This window comes from Lutra lutra, chromosome 5 (genome assembly GCF_902655055.1).
Source record: "Lutra lutra chromosome 5, mLutLut1.2, whole genome shotgun sequence".
NCBI lineage: Eukaryota > Metazoa > Chordata > Mammalia > Carnivora > Mustelidae > Lutra > Lutra lutra.
Window position 1 is genome coordinate 86,875,213 of NC_062282.1, and position 19,818 is coordinate 86,895,030.

At 38.0% G+C, this 19,818-nt stretch overlaps 1 protein-coding gene across 1 annotated transcript in view; it reads left to right on the forward strand.

Moving 5' to 3' along the window:
- Positions 1-852: 852 nt before the first annotated feature.
- Positions 853-19,818, forward strand: part of IL31RA (interleukin 31 receptor A) — a 76,860-nt gene continuing 57,894 nt past the window's right edge. The window contains exon 1 of the mRNA XM_047730607.1: positions 853-940. The gene's annotated coding sequence lies outside the window, so the exon portion shown is untranslated. The remainder of the gene's footprint in view (positions 941-19,818) is intronic.

The following is a 19,818-nucleotide window of genomic DNA, read 5'->3' on the forward strand; positions in this document are numbered from 1 at the left end:
TTTTTAAAGCATGGATAACATTTCTGTGTAGAGCAGCAGCACTGGTCAGAAGTTTTCTCTTACCGCCCTTCCCATGACACTACACTTAACCAGTTTGCACAGTTGTGTCTTTGTCATTTTGTTTGGTTTCTAAGTGTTGAAAATAGAGTACCTCTCTAGTCTTTAATTTCTGAGAGCCCTTTCTCAGTCACTTGCCAGCGTGCAGCTGCTATCTATGGTTGGCAGACGCTGCTTATGCTCACGGTCAGCTTGATGCCCCCGTCGCGCGCCCCATGCCGAACTGCGTACTTACTACCTCTTTGGTAAAAATTAGTCCAGCGTGGAATCCGTATTGTGTTCCGAGGCCCTGGCGGTGAGGAAAGGCTTTCTTAACGAAGATCCAGCCAGGAGAAATCCTCAGCAGTCAGGCGGCTCTGGGACGGCTGTGGCCGCTGTGAAGCCGCCAGCACTGAAAAGCAGTTCCGCCTGCGTGCCCCCTTGCTGAGGCTGCTCCCAGAGGCGGCTCCAATCGGTGGTCCTTCCACTCTCCTGCTCACTCCGAGAAGCCGGGAAATGATAGCCAGCAAGGGCGTGGGACGGCGGGAGCCTGCGGGGTGGAGCGGGAGTTTGGGCTGAGGCGACCAAGGGGGCTGAACAGTCGGGGAGGGGTGGGTGCCTGGGCGACGGGTGTGCTGGTGGGTGGTGGGCTGGCCCTGTGGGGTTTCCTTGGACTTCCAGCGTTCTGAAACCTTTTAGATCACGTAAATTACAAACCCCACTTGTATATTAGATCTCAGCGATTTTACCAACCTCTCTCAAATCCATAACGGACCCAGGCAAAGGGTCCGGAACCGCAGATTAACACTCCCACGTTATGGTAGTGCCATGAGGATTTCATGTCAGGAGAGGACGGGGGACGACAGGGTGGTGTGCTAGGACGCTACAGACGCTGGAAATTGAAGTGAGTAAATCATTTGTCCCCAAGTTCGGGGGCTGGTGATTCAATTAAATCTGTTAATCCTTTAAATGATTCATTAATTGTTTTCCTGTAATTTAGGGGATGATTGTCAAATTGTCAAAGTAGAGTATTGGAATTTTGCTTTTTCTGTGGGGGAATTTTTGGTAAGAATCCCCCAAAGGATTTTTTTTTTTTTTTTTTTTTTTGGTCTCCAGTAGTTAGTGTTTTCTGGATTTGGAGTCTAATGTGTTTATGGGATTCTTTTTCACTATTCAGGAACAAAAACCAATTTTCTTGTTCTGAATGTATGAACTTATTAACTATCCCAAAGTATTGGGTATGTCTATTTTAATTTGATTTTTGTTTTAGGAGGGGGGTTAATAATTTAGTTTTAGGAGGGGGGTTAGCATGTGGGAGATTAAAACATTCTCAACAGAAATCCAAACACTTTCTTAAAAAATTTTTATGTATAGGAGAGGCTGCTATATAACAAGGTCAGCATGATGCTTTATAATAAATAACTAGTTGGAGTAAACATTGGCTTTATTTGTTGACTTGTCTAGCATAGATCTACTTTAGGCCTTGGTTGGCTTATATATATATAGAAGACAGTAACTGCATTTTTCTCCGTGTTCATCTCCAGTCAATGAAGAAGTCACATTTATGTGACTATGTGAAGAAGTCACATAATGCATGCATTTACAAAAAAATATTTTTTAAGAGAGGCAGCCTTGTATAAGAATGCAGAGTATCATAGGTAAATGTTGGTGCACTTGTATTTTAATGTTCAAGTCTTATTCTAGTATTGCATTAGTTGCCTTATCAATGTTAAATGGATAGTTGAGAAACAAGTCAAATCACATCTGCAACTATATAGTTTTTCAATCTCTATTACAGATACTGCATGGACATGAGTGATGCTTGTTAATTGACCATTTTGGCATCTTACTCTGTACCTCATCTGTTAATTTTTTTCAATCATTCTTAAGATGTTCACCACTGGAGATTTACTCATGGTCATTTGCACATGGTAATCAGCCAGTGTGTTCTTGCCAGGTAAATGCAATGCAGGTTCTGACAGTTTCATCTTAATATGTTTGTTCTGAATTATCTTACTGTGTTACCAGTCATCCAAAGTTGTAGAAAACATAGCTGAAATAATTTATTTCAATTCTGTAAACAAGACTGTTGATACAGTGCCACAAAGTTAATACAAGCATTTGACCTAGAATGCAGTGCCAAAATAAGTATAGTTTACCATAGTGTGGATGTTAAGAGATATTATTGAGAGTGATGCTAATCACTTATTTAAACTAAGTGGTAACAGAGGCTTATAGTTTTCTCCTCTATGTATAATGTGGTAGGAAAATGAACACTACTGTAGTCAAAGACTCAAGTTGACCTAAGTTTGAATCCCAGCTCAACTTCTTACTAATAATTGTGTGCTCTGGGACAAGCTGTTTCTTTTTTTCTTTTTTTTTTTTTTTTTTAACAACATTGCCCTGAAAGTTACATTTTTCTAAGCTCTTCAAATATTCCCCACAATTTTTTTAAAGACTTTATTTACTTGACAGAGAGAGAGATCACAAGTAGGCAGAGCAGCAGGCAGAGAGAGAAGGGGGATGCAGGGCTCGATTCCAGGACCCCGAGATCATGACCCAAGCCAAAGGCAGAGGCTCAACCTGCTGAGCCACCCAGGCACCCCAAGCTGTTTCTTTATTTGAAATAAAATTTAATAAAATGCACAAATCTTAAGTGTATGGCTTAAATTTTTACCTGTGTATACTTCTATCTATCACCCAAATCAAGATATATAACACTTGTATCACCTTCTTGCCCCTTTCCAGTCAAATGCCTACCTAAAGGTAATTACTATTCTGATTTTTATTACCACAGTTAGATTTACCTGTTGTTGAACTCTATATAAATAGAGTCATAGAGTATGTCCTCTTTTGTGTCTGACTTTTGGCCTACATAAAATCTGTGGAATTTATCCATGTTGTGTTTTGTGTATCAGTAGTTTATATTTTTATTGTGTAGCATTCTGTCATATAAATATATTACAAATAATTTTTCCAATTTCATGTTGATGGGCACTTGGGTTTCCAGTTTTTTATGAATAAAGCTCCTTTATTCTTGTATAAGTCTTTTGGTGAACATAGCATTCAGTTCTCCTAGGGGTGGAATTGCTGGGTCAAAAGTTAGGTTTAGCATAAGTGACTCTTAATCTCACAAAACAAACTGAGGGTTGCTGGGGGGAGGGGGGAGGGAGAGAGGGGTGGGGTTATGGACATTGGGGTGGGTATGTGCTATGGTGAGTGCTGTGAAGTGTGTAAACCTAGTGATTCACATATATAAAAATATATGTTTATAAAATTTTTTTTAATTTAATTATTTTTAAAAAGTTAGGTTTGGGTTTAACTTTATTAGAAATAGCCCAAGAGTTTTCCAAAGTGGTTGTACCATTTAACATGGCCACCAGTATTTTGAGAATATTAAATTTGCTCAACATCCAACCCATTACTTGGTACTTCCAGTATTAATTCTAGTAATTTCCTGTGGTTGTAATTTTTATTTACTTGGTGATTAGTGATGTTGAATGCCTTTATATAAGCCACTTGGGCATTTTTGTCTTTCTACACCTGTTTATGTGTTTACCTAATCAGGTTGTACAAACTACACCTTGAGTGGTAAAAAAGAGTGAGAAAAAATGCAACCAAGAGATGGGGTGCTATCTTGCTGCTCACTGGTGACACCAAGAGCTGTGAAAATGGTTTGTCTTAAGCTAAATTACAGTCCTTCGGGTTACTGATTATATCTGTTAGGGTAACACTAGCTGCTGTTAAACCCCTAAGACTTCAGTGACTTAAGATAGAATTACTTTTTTTATTTTCCCCACCTTGACTGTACAAGGAGGGAATTCAAATTCCTGGTAGGTAGGTGGCCTTTCAAATATTTATTTAGGACTCTAGGCTTCTTCCATCATTTAGCTTTGTAATCTTTGATACATGGCTTCCAAGGTCCTTATGCTTCTCTTCATCAAGCCAAAGAAAGGAATAGTTGGGGCAGGGGCGGGAGGACATATGCCCATATATGGAAGATTTTGATGGGTTGGCAAGGAAATGGCATATACATCTCTTTTCACATATTCCAGTGTTGAGAACTCAGATGAATCTAACTGTAAGGGAGGCTGGAAAAAGTAGCTTGTGTCTGTGTGCCCAAGAATTGCCCAATTGGGAATTGGCCTGCAGTCTCTGCCAATAATGATGAAATCGTATGTTCTCAGGAACAGTCAATGGATTTCTGTATTAAACTGAGTCAGGACAAAGACTAACTTCTTTGTTAGCTTTAAATAGCAATGAATCTATATGAACTGTTAAGCAAGACACTTCCCATTCTCTTTGTGTAGCCTGACAATGCTGTTGGAGTTGGAGAGTGGAATATTAGAAGTACAGATAATGATAACTTAATGAGTCCATTCTGTGATGACTAAAATGCTTTGCTGAAAGCTTTTCTCCATTATAATTTTATTTATTTAATGTCTGATTTTATAAAATTAAAATAAGGTAACTACTTTGTCTTTTATTAATTTTTCAGGACTTTGTGACTTTAAAACTTAAAGTGCATAAGAAGTTTTAGTGGCTTATTAGAAAATGACTTCTGATACTGTCCATGGGGAAATGCAAAGCTGTTTCTTTGACAACTTTCCCTAAAGTTTCTAAGATACTCCTAATATGTTAGGGTTGCTAAGTCCTTCAATTTTTTTTTAATTGTTATATTCTGAACCAGTAAGAGATGTATTGCCTTGAATTTTCTAAAACCTGGATCAGTAATTAAGAGTCCAGTGCACATCATTGTTAGAGGAAGGATGGAGAAGAAAACAAGGGAAGAAAGAAGAAAGGGGACAGAAAGAAAATGAGCACGAGCTGAGGTACCTGCAGTAGAGCTTCCTAAGTTAGCCATGTGTTTAAGCTTTCTATGGGCAAAGCACTGCTCTAGAATAGTGCTGTACTTTAGAAATGCAATGTGAGCCATATATGAAGTCAATACATCCCAAATATTACAGCATATAATCAATATAAAAATTAAAGAGATATTTTACTTTTTTGGGTACTAAATCTTTGAGAGTGACCGCACATTTTGTAATTACCTCACATCTCATTTTGGATGTGGTTTTCATTGGAAATACTTCAACAGTATTTAGTCTTTATAAAAGATACATAATACATACTGTGATTCACATATCCAATATAGGTTCACATACCCAAGTTGTTCCAAACCCACTTAAAAGTTTTCCAATAGCTGAAGCAACTCTCAGTTTTAAAATTTAAATTTAGGTTAATAAAATTAAAAAATTATATTAGTTGCACTAGCCGTGTTTGAAGTGTTCCATAGCCACTGGCTTCTGTATCCATAGTGCAGCTCTAGAGTCTAGACTGAGTTTGAACTCTAAGCTCTAGGAAAGCATGTACTTCTCTCTGGCATTGAGAAAGTACTCAATATTTGTGGTTTGAAAAATATTATCAACATATTTTCAAGAAAGTGGAGTTGAAAGTGAAGCATAATAAATAAGCTAATTTAATTGAACAGCTGGAGGGAAGCCAGGCTTCTTTTCCAAAACTTAATTATTCCGAATTAGCTTTCAGAGTGCCGCTATTTAGATCAGAGTGGCTATACCTTATTGGAGGACGCTGCTTTCCAACCCAATGGCTGGTAACTGGCCAAATTGCCTATTAATTGGCACATAGTGGATTAGCTAAACAACTGTGGAGGAATATATTCAAGATGCCCTCTGTTTAATCCACTAGTTTGGATTTAGGGTATACAAATACAATAACGTAGTCAAAACAAGTTTGAAAAACGATCATATATCCCATTCTATGTCACTCTGCAGTGGAAAATATTTGTTGCTAGAGGGGTATACATCTTTAATTTACCAAAAAAAAAAAAAAAAGAAAAAATCTAACCAGGAAAATATTCCACAGTGTTAGAACTCTTTATATTCTTTAAAAATGGGGATATTATACTCTAATATGGATTTGCTTTGTCCACTAATTACCCAAATTGTACTAGTTTGGTGTTAGCAAAGAGGAATTTCTTCCATAAAGCCTTCCTTGACTACCATAAGTTTAGGTGCTACCTTCTTTCCTTGAATTCCCTTCTCATGAGAATCAAATATTTTGTCATCCAAATACATAACTACAATGTTGTGAATTGTTTCCAATTGATTAATAAATTTTGTCATGTGTTTTAGTAGCAGTTGCTCAACATTTGCTTGAATCCCCAGAAAAAGAAAAACCTGGAAATTCTGGCTAACAAACTTCTTAGGAACCTCTGACTGTTCCTATGCTTTGTGTTACTGCTTTACTGCATTCTACTCAAATCGACTGATGGCACAAACTCAGTTGAGCCGCTGTGTGCTGGAGTATTGGATTAAATAAGCCAAGATGAAAGTGGCAGTCAAGCTTCTAATCACTTATTGTAACAGTATAAACAGGAGTCTAAACCAGAGAAAGACGCCCCTGTTCCACTTCTTCCTGTGAAATCGCCCATTGGGTGAAGGTCAGTTGCATTAACATGAATATGGGGTGTTGTCTCACTGTAGAGTGAGCAGCAAATAAAAGCCTTCTGCAGATTTATGGACAAAGAGGGAGGGAAGAGTACAAAGGGAGGGCTAGGAGTGAAAAAGCATTAAGTCCAAATGAAGGAAACCGTCTTCCAGTTTTCCTCCATAAGGAGACCTCCAAATGGAGTCACCTAGGCCTGAGTCCTTCACTGCAGCAACCTTCAGAGATTGCAGTGTTCTGGCTTTACACCAAATCTGATATGGGGAGGACAGCTTTCTCCTATAAGGCCTGCCAGGTAAAGCCTTTGTAATTGCTTGTGTCCAGTCCTGGAATTTCATAGAGGGTTTTGTTTTTTTGGTGAGAAACTGGACTCCCCAAGTATGAAATCACTTCTCTTCTAAGGACTTAAAACTAATTTCATCTGTTGCAGGGTGTACATTTTTCCTGTGTGTGAGTATCTTTGATATCAGGTTATATTGTCCAGTTGATGTCAGCCAAGTAACAGTTGTGATCTAATTGTGTGAAACCCTCCACTGACACCTAGAATCAAAAAGTCTTCGGTTTCAGTGTCTTTTCCCCAGTGTATATTCTTGCCTCCTGTATTGGAGAGTAATTGATTATGTAATCCTGGATTTATTTCTGGGCTTTCTGTTCCATTCCGTTGATCTATATGTCTGTGTGTGTGTGTGAGCGCGCGCGCATGCACACATGCGTGTGCCAGTACCATCCTGTTTTGATTACCACACCCTTGCAGTATATCTTGAAATGTGGGATTGTGATACCTTCAGCTTAGTTCTTCCTTCTCGAGATTCCTTGGGCTATTCAGGGCCTTTTGTGCTTCCTTATGAATTTTAGTATTACTTGTCTTAGTTCCATGAAAAATGTTGTTGGTGTTTCGATAGGGATTGCACTGAATCTGTAGATTGCTTTGGGTAATGTGGGCATTTTAACAATAGTAATCCTTCTAATCCATGAGTATGAAGTATCTTTCCATTTGTTCATGTCATCTTCAATTTCTTTGATCAATGTTTTTTATGTCTCAGAATACAGGTCTTTCACCCCCTTGGTTAAGTTTATTCCTAGGCATTTTACTTTTTTTGGTATAGTTATAAATGGAATTGTTTGATAAGATGTAGTATCCTTTTGTATTGTCTTCATAAACTACCTATATCACATTTTCAATGTGGCATTTTATGTCTTTGGCATCTCTATTTTAGACCTTCTTAACATGTTATGATGAGCTAGATTGAAATAATAGGGTATAGAAGAAGAAGGGAATATCATGGGACATTCTTAAGCAGAGAGGTTAATGTCTAATTGATCATTCTTTAATGGTTGTTACCACATTTAATTATAAGAACCTTCCATAATTAAATTATTTTCAGCCACCTGAGAAGAGTAAGTTTTCTGTTATTTTTTTCGGATGATAGGCCCTTAACCTATAAAGGTCACCATAGTCTAAAAACACCTATCAAATCTTTGTTGGTTTTTTCCCTCCTCACTGTTGTTTATTTACCTTCTGTAGGGATTGTTTTGAACCTCTAACTATGCCAACCTTTTCTGGAAATAACATGAAATCTTGGTTAGTAACATGGTTAGTGACATGGTTGGTGACATGGCTGAAAATGAAACTTGCCCCATTTGGCTAGCCAGTGATCCTGAAGGAGTTGTAAAGACACTATACACATGAAAGGATGTTATACCGTACTCTGTCAGGAATGCCATGAACTGTTGCATAAGCTTTGCCAGAGCAGAACAATTGAATTAAACCATGGAATGTTTTATGAGCTTTTGTAGGATCACCTGGAGCCATTTCCTAAAATTTGACTGCTGAAACTGTCCTGGAATAAGTTCTAGGGATAAGTTTGTTTGTTTGTTTGGCAGAGTTCAGGGGGTGTATAAGATTCTGATGATACCACAATACTGTTCCCCTTCAGTCTCATTTGTCTTCTATGCAATTTGGAAACCAAATCCAAATGGTAGATAAGAGGAGGAAACCAAAGAATCCTGAGAGACCACATAAGGAATGTGGTGAGCCAGGGCTCTTCTGTAACAAGGAGATCAAATCCTGGGACAGTGGCCCTGACAGCCTCACCTGCTATGGACTGAACCAGAGCTCAGGCATTGGAATCCGATTGGAACAAAATGGACTTTGCCATCCGTCATTTTTATTACCCCCACTTTACTTTTCCCATATATTTCTCTGTTCTAATAACTTCCCTTAGCCCTGGCTTATTCTTATATGCACCCTTGCTGAAGAACTACTGGCTAGACCTACTTAGAAAGAAATATCACATATTGATAGATGTACATTAATAACTTTCTCCTTTCTCTCTTGAAATCTGTTTTAGTTACAGCTGCATAATAAATCATTCCCAAACTTAATGGCATAAAGCCACATTATTTCCCTATTTCTGTGGGTTAGGAATCTGTGTGTGGTTTAACAAAACTGTACTCAAGGTCTTGGCTGGAATATAGTCATATTAGGGCTTGACTGGGCAAAAATCTGCTACAAAGTTCGCTCAAATTACTGTTCACAAGATTTAGTTCCTCTAAGGTTGTTGGACAGAAGGCCTGTTTCTCACAACCTATTGATCAAAGACTTCCCTGTGAGTTCTTTGCCATGTGTGCATCTCTGTAGCACAGTCCACAGCATGGCTGCTGGCTTCATCAGGGCAAGCGAGAGGAGAGTGTAAGAAAGAAGTTAGAATTTAAAAACCTGATCTCAAAAGTGATATCACATCACTTGTGCTGTATTCTGTTAATTAGATGGAGTTACTAGTTCAAATCGAACTCAAGAGAGCATTACAGAGAGTGTGAATAACAAAAGGCAAGATCAGTGGGAGATCTTTTAGAAGCTGTGTACCACAGAATATACATTATTATATAATGATATAAAGTTGAAAACAAGGGTATGGATGTGAACCCTGTTGTGTATTCTTGAATATAATATCACAAATGAAAAATTCATCTTGAATCTTCCATCTTAAAATAAATACATAGTGTGTGTCCAATTGGAATAGTAGCAACTTTATCTCAATCATTATTGGAGATCACTCTCACCCAACACATAAACTTAGAGTTGGCTGAGATTCTAGGTCATGAGCACCACCAAAGTCCTGGGCAAGCCCTTTGCATCAAACTCATGGAGCCTACAAATTCTTAATCTCTCCCCACTCTGAGGTTGGGTGGGACATTTCTTACTCTTACTTTCTGCTGCCCTTCTAGGCACTCCCTCACCATACCCTGAGGTAAGTTTTCCATTAATCTGGTCTCTCCTTAAAGACTGGAAGAGTCATGGACTTCATGTGGACATTTCTAGTTCATTCAGATTCCTAAGTTAAGGAAGTAACAGTGGTCCTGGTTTCTTGCTTATAGGAGTGGAATATTAACATCCCAAACTATCCTGTTAGACAACATATAAAGAGAAAAACTACTTAGACACCATTTAAATATTTTTCACGAAGTGGTTCATACAGTTATCTTAAAATTTCTGTTTGATAGCTCTAATATCTGAGTCATGTCTTAGTTCGGTTCTGCTGACTATATCATGACAAACATTGCTCAAATTCCGGTCATGTGTAGAGACTCAGGTAAATAGTTTTTATACCTGGAAATAGATGTACTTGTTCTGGCAGGCCATCAGCATGTGTGGAGGTGATTCAACTTAGCCAAATTTTGAGCTGTGTTTGGGCTTCAGTGTACAATAGGCTGAAAATTCCTTTAATTGTGTGCTACTATTACCTTGTGCTTCGAGTGAGGTCTGGGTTGCTCTGCACAGGTCCTCCACAGAAGGGTTCTTTCGCTCTCTCTCACCATGCTCTCCTCTCTCTCCTAGCAGAAGACCGTGGTTGCTGGTTACTTGGTGCTAGGCTTGTGGCCATATTAGCATGACCTGAGTTGTCCTATGCAAGGCTTGTAACCCTAGGCCGTGGATGTGAAGCTTTCTCAGCATTTCTGCCTTTCCTACCCTTTGTAGACAAACTAGGCCTTAGATCTGCAGTTGGTCTTGGGCAAGAGATGACTTCCTATTTATTCCAGTGGTAGCAGATTTCTGGAACTTGGTGCCAGGTCCTGGGCCTGAGCTTCTTTCTTGCCCTTCCCCGATAAGTAGAGAGGTTTTGCTTTTACCTCTTCCCCCGTGGTTAATAGATCTTCTCCCGTGTCCCGAGTGAGAGGATTTCCTGCTCCTTTCCAGAGGGAATGTATTTGTTTTTATTCCTCCTCCAGAGGCAGTGGAGTTTTGTTTGTGCCCGTAGTGAGAGGATTCTTTGTCCTATGATACAGGTAAGTGATTATATCTTGCCATTTGCTTCACTGAGGAGAGGGTGAGGGTGGGTGAGATCAGTCTCCTGACCCATCTCCAGTCTTTCTTGTGAACACTCCGTGGCACCCTCTCTGATAGAGAGCTTGTTTGTGACTAGCTTCTCCTAGTCACATTTGGAAAAGACATGCTAGCCCATACTTGGCATTAAGGATTTGTTAAAAGTCTTGCTCACCTCTTAACTGTTGTAGGGCGAACACTTCTTTCTCCTGTTCTTGTTTAAGGTGAAACGATTTGTATATTCTATTTCCCCTTGCAGGAACTTGTCCCTCTTTAGAATTCCTTTTATTGATTGCCTTAGGACCTCATTTCTTTGATTGGCTCAAGAAACATTTTTGTGTAATAAGAGCTGGTTTTGTTGTTGGTAAGGTGGAAGTTACATTTTCTTGCACTTTTCTACATTTTAAGCAGAAGGCTAAATTCAGTTTTCTGTAACATTGAATCGGGAATGATACTTTCCACAAACACAAATATAAGTAATCTCAGAGGCAAAGGTTAAATTACAAAAGCAGAACAATAAAGTCCCCACTTTAATGTAGAATCTCATAGAGTGCTTGTTGCAAACACGAAAGAAGCAGCAGCAACACACAACCTGTAATAAGATGAGGAGTATACATAAATCTGCCAGGAAAGGAACTTTTATCCCAACATGGTTAATATTTGTTTTTAGTGTCTTCAGGATACCTATTATTTGCATAAATATTTTTCAGTTTTTTAGTTTATCCATCATACAAAATGCTATCTGTGTCAACTATTTTTCCATTTTTTTAGAATTCCGTAGTAAATTGTAGTTTGAATCCTGTGCTCTCTGGCTTCAGCTCTAACTTGCCCCAAACTGATTTGCTGACATATCAAATAAAATAGGCACACCAGTAATAATAGAGGCTGTTTGGATCCTATGCTTCTCTAGTACCTAGACCTTTATTTTTATCTGCTTCTCTAGGCCCTTAAAATAAATGCATAGTGTGTGCATATTGTAAATCAGTTCTCATTCTACATTATAACAGGCTCTTTGGGCAAAAAATTTATTCTTTCTTCCTTTTCCCCTCACATATACTACAGACTTTCAGAACATACATTCCTAGAATTGGAAGAAAAAAAATTCAGAAATTAATCTAACTTATGATAAGAATGATACTTTGATTCAGGAAATGACAGGTGTTGGTGAGGATGCAGAGAAAGGAGAACCCTCCTACATTGTTGGTGGGAATGCAAGATGGTGCAGCCACTCTGGAGAACAGTATGGAAGTTCCTCAAAGTTGAAAATAGAGCTATCCTACGACCCAGCAATCACACTACTGGTAATTTACCCTAAAAATACAAATACAAATGATACAAATACTAGTGATCCAAAAGGGCACGTGCACCTGAATGTTTCTAGCAGCAGTGTCCACAACAGCCAAACTATGGAAAGAGCCTGGATGTCCATCAACAGATGAATGGATAAAGATGTGGTATATATATCCAAAGGAATACTATGCAGTCATAAAACCCCTGAAATCTTGCCATTTGCAATGACATGGATAGAACTAGAGGGTATCATGCTAAGCAAAATAAGTCAATCAGAGAAAGACAATGATCATATGATCTTTCTGATATGAGGAATTTGAGAGTCAGGGTAGGGGATTGTGGGGGGAAGGGAGATAACAATGAAACAAGGTGGGACCAGGGAGGAAAACCATAAGACTTTTAATCTCAGGAAACAGGGTTGCTGGAGGGCAGGGGGGAGAATTAGGGTGGCTGGGTGATGGACACTGGGGAGGGTATGTGCTACAGTGAGCGCTGTGAATGGTGCAAGACTGATGATTCACAGACCTATACCCCTGAAACAAATAATACATTATATATTAATTTAAAAAGCATGGGTGAATGCAAAGCAAATTCCGTACAGAGTAGGTATATAAATATATAAAGATTTAAGTGTGTAATGAATAAAACCTCAAAACTGCTCAATCGATACTGTAAATAAAAAGCTATAAAAGGGGGCGCCTGGGTGGCTCAGTGGGTTAAAGCCTCTGCCTTCGGCTCAGGTCATGATCTCAGGGTCCTGGGATCAAGCCCCGCATCGGGCTCTCTGCTCAGCAGGGAGCCTGCTTCCCTTCCCCTCTCTCTGCCTGCCTCTCTGCCTACTTGTGATCTCTGTCTGTCAAATAAATAAAATCTTTAAAAAAAAAAAAAGCTATAAAAGAAAATTTGAAGGGTGAAGAGAATTAAGAGTACACTTATGATGAAAACTTAGTAATATATAGAATTGGTGAATCATTATTTTGTATACCTGAAACAGATATAACACTATGTTAATTATACTGGAATTTTAAAAAAAATTGAAATATTTAGTAAAGGTTTCAAATAGAAAAATCAAAATGACTTATATGATAAATATACTGTTATAAATAGCTAATATCCATAGATGGTGATTGAGGCCTCTAAGGAATAGGATGTAGAGAGAGAAGAGACGGCCCAAGGTAAAACTCCCAAAGGAGTCAATATTTAATGGATGGGCGGAAGGGAGATCTCCCAAGACTGAGAAACAATTAGAGCTTGGAGTGTTCAATTCTAAATACTATTAGAGACCAAGTAGTGCCTCTCACACTTAAAAGTCATTAAGGGGTTTCTTTTATTATTCAAGTAGAACTTATTTAAGGCAACGTGAGTAGTTACGAGGTAGAATTCATACAGAGGACTGTTTCTTAAATATGTGTGTTTTAAAAATTATACATGTACAAACCCTACCCCATACCTCTTGAATCAGAATTTCAGAAGGTGGGGCCCTGGCACGTGTATTTGGGGAAGAATGTCTTTCACTAATGATTTTGATTACCATCCCTCATTAAGAATCAGATTTGCAGATGGGATTGGCTACAAAATTTGCAGGGTTTTGTGCAAAATGAAAATGTGGGGCCCCTTGTTGAAAAATAAACAAGAATTTCAAGACAGCAGTAGTAATCTAATAACCCAAATGAAGGGATTTTTTTTAAGTACAGGGCCCTCTGTGATGCAATTATGTAAGTGGGATGCCTTGTCTATAGAAAATGAACAAGAGATGGAAGTTTGCAAAGTGACTCACTGAAGAAAAAGATTCATTTATTTAAAATTAAAATCAGGGGGCGCCTGGGTGGCTCAGTGGGATAAAGCCTCTGCCTTCAGCTCAGGTCATGATCCCAGGGTCCTGGGATCGACCCCCGCTTCGGGCTCTCTGCTTGGCAGGGAGCCTACTTCCCCCTGCCTCTCTCTCTCTGCCTGCCTCTGCCTATTTGTGATCTCTGTCTGTCCAATAAATAAATAAAATCTTTAAAAAAAATAAATAAAATTAAATTAAATTAAAATCAGGGTGCCTGGGTGGCTCAGTGGGTTAAGCCTCTGCCTTCGGCTCAAGTCATGATCTCAGGGTCCTGGGATCGAGTTCTGAGTCAGGCTCTCTGCTTGGCAGGGAGCCTGCTTCCTCCTCTCTCTCTGCCTGTCTCTCTTCCTAGTTGTGATCTCTCTCTGTCAAATAAAAGCTTTAAAAAAATAAAAAAAATAAAATCAAAAGAAGTCTATTACTTTTTGATACTGATTACAGAAAATAAATTTAGACCAAAGCTTCTTGGCCTTCTGGGATATACAGAGGACTGACCCTCTTGAATATTTGACATTTTCAACTAGAGGGGTCACTGTGTGCTGTCTCTAAGAGTGAGAGTGAATAACATTTTTGTGTTTATCAAAAGTGAGGGTGGATTTGTAAAGTTGGGAAACATCACTATAGAAAATACATAATTGGGATATGGAAGATAGCTGTGAGATTTCCAAGACAGCAGTATGCATTTGTTGAACTAATATCTATGCCGTACCTATTATACTGCCAAGTGCCAGTACTCCCAATATACTTTCCAAGTAAACATGGAAAACTTCATCTTTATTAGAGGAATTTATGTGGTTGCTTTACTTTGGGGCATAGCCTATTTATTGATGTCTCTGAAAGGGAGGGGTAGGAAGCAGGATTAGGCAGGGGGATAACTGGAACTGAGATGATGTAGGCTCAACAAATTCCAAGAATTTGCATTTCTAAACAAGCTCCTAGTTAGTACTCACATGGCTAATTCCTAGACTCTACTTTGAAAAGCCAAGTCTGGCACACATTGACTAGTTCTCAGCTGGTAGTAACACAATGAGAGAAGAAAGCATGACTGTTATCTGTATACATCCTTTTTAATATTTATAATGGTTTAGATGTAACGATGTGGAAAAAAACATTTGGTATTTGTGAGACATGCTTAGTTATATGAAAATGCAAAACATGTTTTGGTCTTAAACATTTTTTGAGATTAATTAATGAGGTAAATTCTTGAAAGGCTTGTAGCATTTCCCAGAAAGTACAATACTGCATTAGCTCTTGGCATGATAATGTAATGGATCCATTTGTAAGAGTTTCCTTAGAAAGTTATGTGATTCTATTATATATCAGAAAAATTTTTAAAAACCCACTTTATTTTTTAATTTTATTTTTATTAAGTTTGTTTTAATTTCTGCATAGTTAACATATAGTGTTATCTTAGTTTTAGGTGTACAATGTAGTGATTTAACAATTCTGTACATTACTCAGTGCTCATATAATAAGTGTTCTTAATCCCATTCACCTGTTTTACCTATCCCCCCCCCACCTCCCCTTTGGTATCTGTCAGTTTGTTTTCTAAAGTAAGAGTCTGTTTCTTGGTTTTTCTCTCTCTCTCTCTCTCTTTTTTTTTCTCCCCCTCCTTTGCTAATTTGTTTTATTTCTTAAATTCCACATTTGAGTGAGATCATATGGTGTTTGCCTTTCTCTGACTGGCTTATTTCACTTAGCATAATACTCTCTAGCTCCATCCATGTTGTTGCAAATGGCCAGATTTCATTCTTTTGTGGCTGAATAGTATTCCTGTATGTGTTTGTGTGTGTGTGTGTGTGTGTGTGTGTGTACCATATCTTCTTTATCCATTCATCTATCAGTGGTTACTTGGGCTGCTTCCATAGTTTGGCTATTGTAAATAATGCTGCAATACCTACAGAAGTGTATGTATCCTTTTGAATTCGTGTTTTTGTATTTTTTTGGGTAAATACCCAGTAGTATGATTACTGGATCATAGAGTAGTTCCGTTTTTAACTTTCTGAGGAACCTCATTACTCTTTTCCACAGTGGCTGCACAAGTTGCATTCCCACCAAGAGTATATGAGGCTTCCTATTTCTCCACATCCACTCCAAAACTTGTTTCTTGAGTTTTTATTTTAGCTATTCTAACAGATGTGATATAATATCTAACTGTAGTTTTGATTTACATTTCCTGATGTCCTGGGATGGAGCCCCACATCAGGTGCTCTGCTCAGCGGGGAGCCTGCTTCTCCCTCTCTCTGCTTGCCTCTCTGCCTACTTGTGATCTCTGTCTGTCAAATAAATAAATAAATAAATAATCTTAAAAAAAAAAAAAAAGTCTGCTTTTCCAATATAAGAATTGCTGCTAAGGGCTTTCTTTTAACATCCATTTGCATGATAAATGTTTCTCCATCCTTTCATTTTCAATCTGCATGTTTCCTTAGGTGAAAGAGTCTCTTGTTGGCAGTATACAGTTGGGTCTTTTTTTTTTTCCCCTATTATTCATTCTGTCACCCTTTGTCTTGGAGCTTTTAGTCCATCTACATTCAAAGTAATTATTGATATGTATGTATTTATTGACATTTTGTTACTTGTGTCATGGTATTTTTTTTTTTTTTTTGTAGTTTCTCTCTGTTCCTTTTTTTCCCTGCTGTCTTCTCATGAGTAGTTGGTGTCCTTTAGTGAAATACTTGGATTCTTTATTCCCTACTTTTTGCATATCTATTACTTTTTTTATTTGTGGTTACCATTTGGTTTATATATAACATCTTCTGCATAAAGCAGTCTATATTAAGCAGTTGGTCACTTAATCTTTAACTTAATCTTTAATCTTAATCTTTAATCTTTATTCCTCTCCTCTCCACATTTCAGATATTTGATATTATATTTTGTATCCTTTTACTTTGTGTTTCTCTTGACTGGTTTTTACAGATAGACTTAATTTTTGCTTTTGTGTTTCCTATATTTATTACTTTTACGTGGTTTTTGTTTTCAGCTCACAGACTCTCCCTTAACATATGTTGTAGGGCTGGTTTAGTGTCAAAAACTCCCTTGAAAGTGTCTCAGTCACATCATTGTTCCTATGGAGATGTGATGGTATGCAATGGTTCTGGAGTTTTACTGTAGCTTTCCTTTGTTAAATCAGTGGAGTTACATCCCATTCCTTCATTACCCTATTCAAATCCCAGGCTTTGGAAGTGGGAGCATTGTTTTTGCAGGTATAGAGTTAGAGTTAATAACTATAGAGTAGGGGCACCTGGGTGTACAGTGTTTAAGCATCCATCTCTTGGTTTCAGCTCACATTGTGATCTCAGGGTTGAAAGATCAAGTCCCACTTCAGGCTCTGTGCTCAGTGTGGCAATTACTTGATGTTCTCTCTTCCTCTCCCTCTACCCCTCCCAATTATGCTCTCTCTCTAAAATAGAGAAGTAAACCTTTAAAAAAACAACTATAAGGTACATAACTATGCAATTTAGAAATTTATGTTTTTGGAAATCAGAATTTATTAATCTAAAGGGGTGTTAATTCCTCAAGAGTGTCAGTTTACAAGATCACCAATATATTTCGATAATATTGTAATTGCTCAAAATTCGGTAGTAATTCTGGCTACTTTTTTGGATATCCACCTCAGTTGGCCTTTCTCAGCTGGAGTTCTGTGAGAAAATTAAGCTTAATGCTCTAAGGCATCCACTGTATGTAATACTATATTGTGCTTCTTGTAAATGAAATTCTCTTCTGTGCATCTGGATTGGTACTAATTACGTTCCATTCTTTGTGAAATAGAATAGTCATTTAAATTCTGATTTGTAGTTCAGATGAGGAACTTAGATGAGAAAGGCTGCCAGAGATTCTTACAGTTTTAATAGAGTTAATTTGCAGATTGCTGTGTAATTATCTCCTGTTATAATTATTAAAACAGGAAGAAGGAGGGAGTCAAGAAATCTCCCTTTGATCTGTGCCAGGAACATATTCCTTGATTTTATACTATAGTCATTTTCTCTTGAAGTAGTAAAGAACAGAAGTCTTCAGATGCGTGTCACAGAAATCTGAGGATGTTTTTCACCAGTGCTTTCTTCAACCGTGTAGGATCCTGGGTGTCACTCAATTATCCTTGTCCTCAGCAGGATCTGGTCCCTATTGTGCTCCTATCATGAGAGAAATGAGATCCTTAGATCCTTTTCTTAGCAGATGGTTGTTTCTCCTATTTTAGAGGGAGAGATTGAGGCTGTCAGGTGAAGAGGACTTCAGTCTTCAAGCCCATTCTTAATTCTGAGATCACACATAGACACACTCTCTTCTACCTTGCATCCCACCAGTGTGTCCTTTTGTCACAGTGTTCATTTCAGAATTAAGCTTCTTTCAGGAGACTTGCTGCCACCTCCTTCCTATGCACCCCTCCTGCTGCCAAAACTTCATTGTAGCTGGCTCAAAGAAGATGCTTCAGAAAGAAAATGGATTTATTTTAACAAAATGTATGTTGAAGAATTTGGATGATTTTAGTATTAGATGAAGGTCTAGGCTCTTCATATCAACAAGAAAATAGAAGACAAAAACTTTAGGTAAAATGAAAAGCTCTAGTAGAAAGTCATTGTCCAAGTAGGAGGAATAAATATGGCGTAATTTTGAGGGGGCGCTGGGTGGCTCAGTTGGTTGGGCAACTGCCTTCGGCTCCAGGTCATGATCCTGGAGTCCTGGGATCGAGTTCTGCATCGGGGTCCCTGCTCCATGGGGAGTCTGCTTCTCCCTCTGACCTTCTCCCCTCTCATGCTTTCTCACTCTCTCTCTCTTAGATAAATAAATAAAATCTTTTTTTAAAAATGGCATAATTTTGAGGACTAGAGTTTAGGAAAGATAATCTAGTTGACTTTGATTCTTGAAGTATTCTCAATCTAACAGACAATTTGAGGGGTATAGGATTACATTTCTCTTTCTGTCTGTGTAAAACACTACTTGATGCTGCTGCAATTATCAATTATATAATCATAATATTGGAAATGCTCTTTAGTAGTGTTTAAGTTTTAGAATCAAGGTATAGGAAAAGCATGCATGACCTAAGGATAATTTACAAACTTTAAGAGTATAAAAGTATAGCTGAAGATTTTCAGAAGAGGAATAAGGGTAGAGAGAGCTAGTAGAGGCAAGGCAGGTCTTGATCTCAGTGTTGTGAGTTCAAGCCCTGCACTGGGCTCCATGCTGCGGATGGAGCCTACTGAAAAAAAAAAAGTAAAATCGTTATATATTTAACCCAATGTATTTCAACATGTAATCAATAGAAAAATTATTAATAATATATTTTTATTAATCCTTCAAATCTGGCGTGGATATTACACTTCTAGTACATTACTCCCCACTTCTCATTTTTCAAAAACTTATTGATGTCTTTCATTTTGTGTTACTGTCTCTGCTCCCATTTATTTTGTTTTGTGGCTCTATACCTTTCCTGTAATTTTTGTGGAGTTTGCTGAGAGAATATAGATAAATGTCTATGCTTAATCAACAAATAACCAGAATTTTATTTCATACCCAACAACTTTAGTCAGGTGTGACCCATATAGTAGGTGTTTACTAAGAACTGGTTGAACAGATTAAAGAGATGCTATCTTTATACATAAGTTTAGTTCTCCTAGATGATACCTTACAATGGGGTTTTTAATATCTTATAATCTACTATTTAAGAGACTACCTCTCTTTCTCCTTATTTCTGCTAAACTTTTTACTTAGTGGAACATTGCCTGAGGAAGTTTGGGGGATGGTTTAAAATGAAACATGAGTTTGGAAAACATATCTTGTTTTAAAACTTAGGTTTCTGAGGCGCTTGGGTGGATGAGTTAGTTGGCATCCAACTCTTGGTTTCATGGTCTCAGGGTCTGGGAATCAAGTCCTG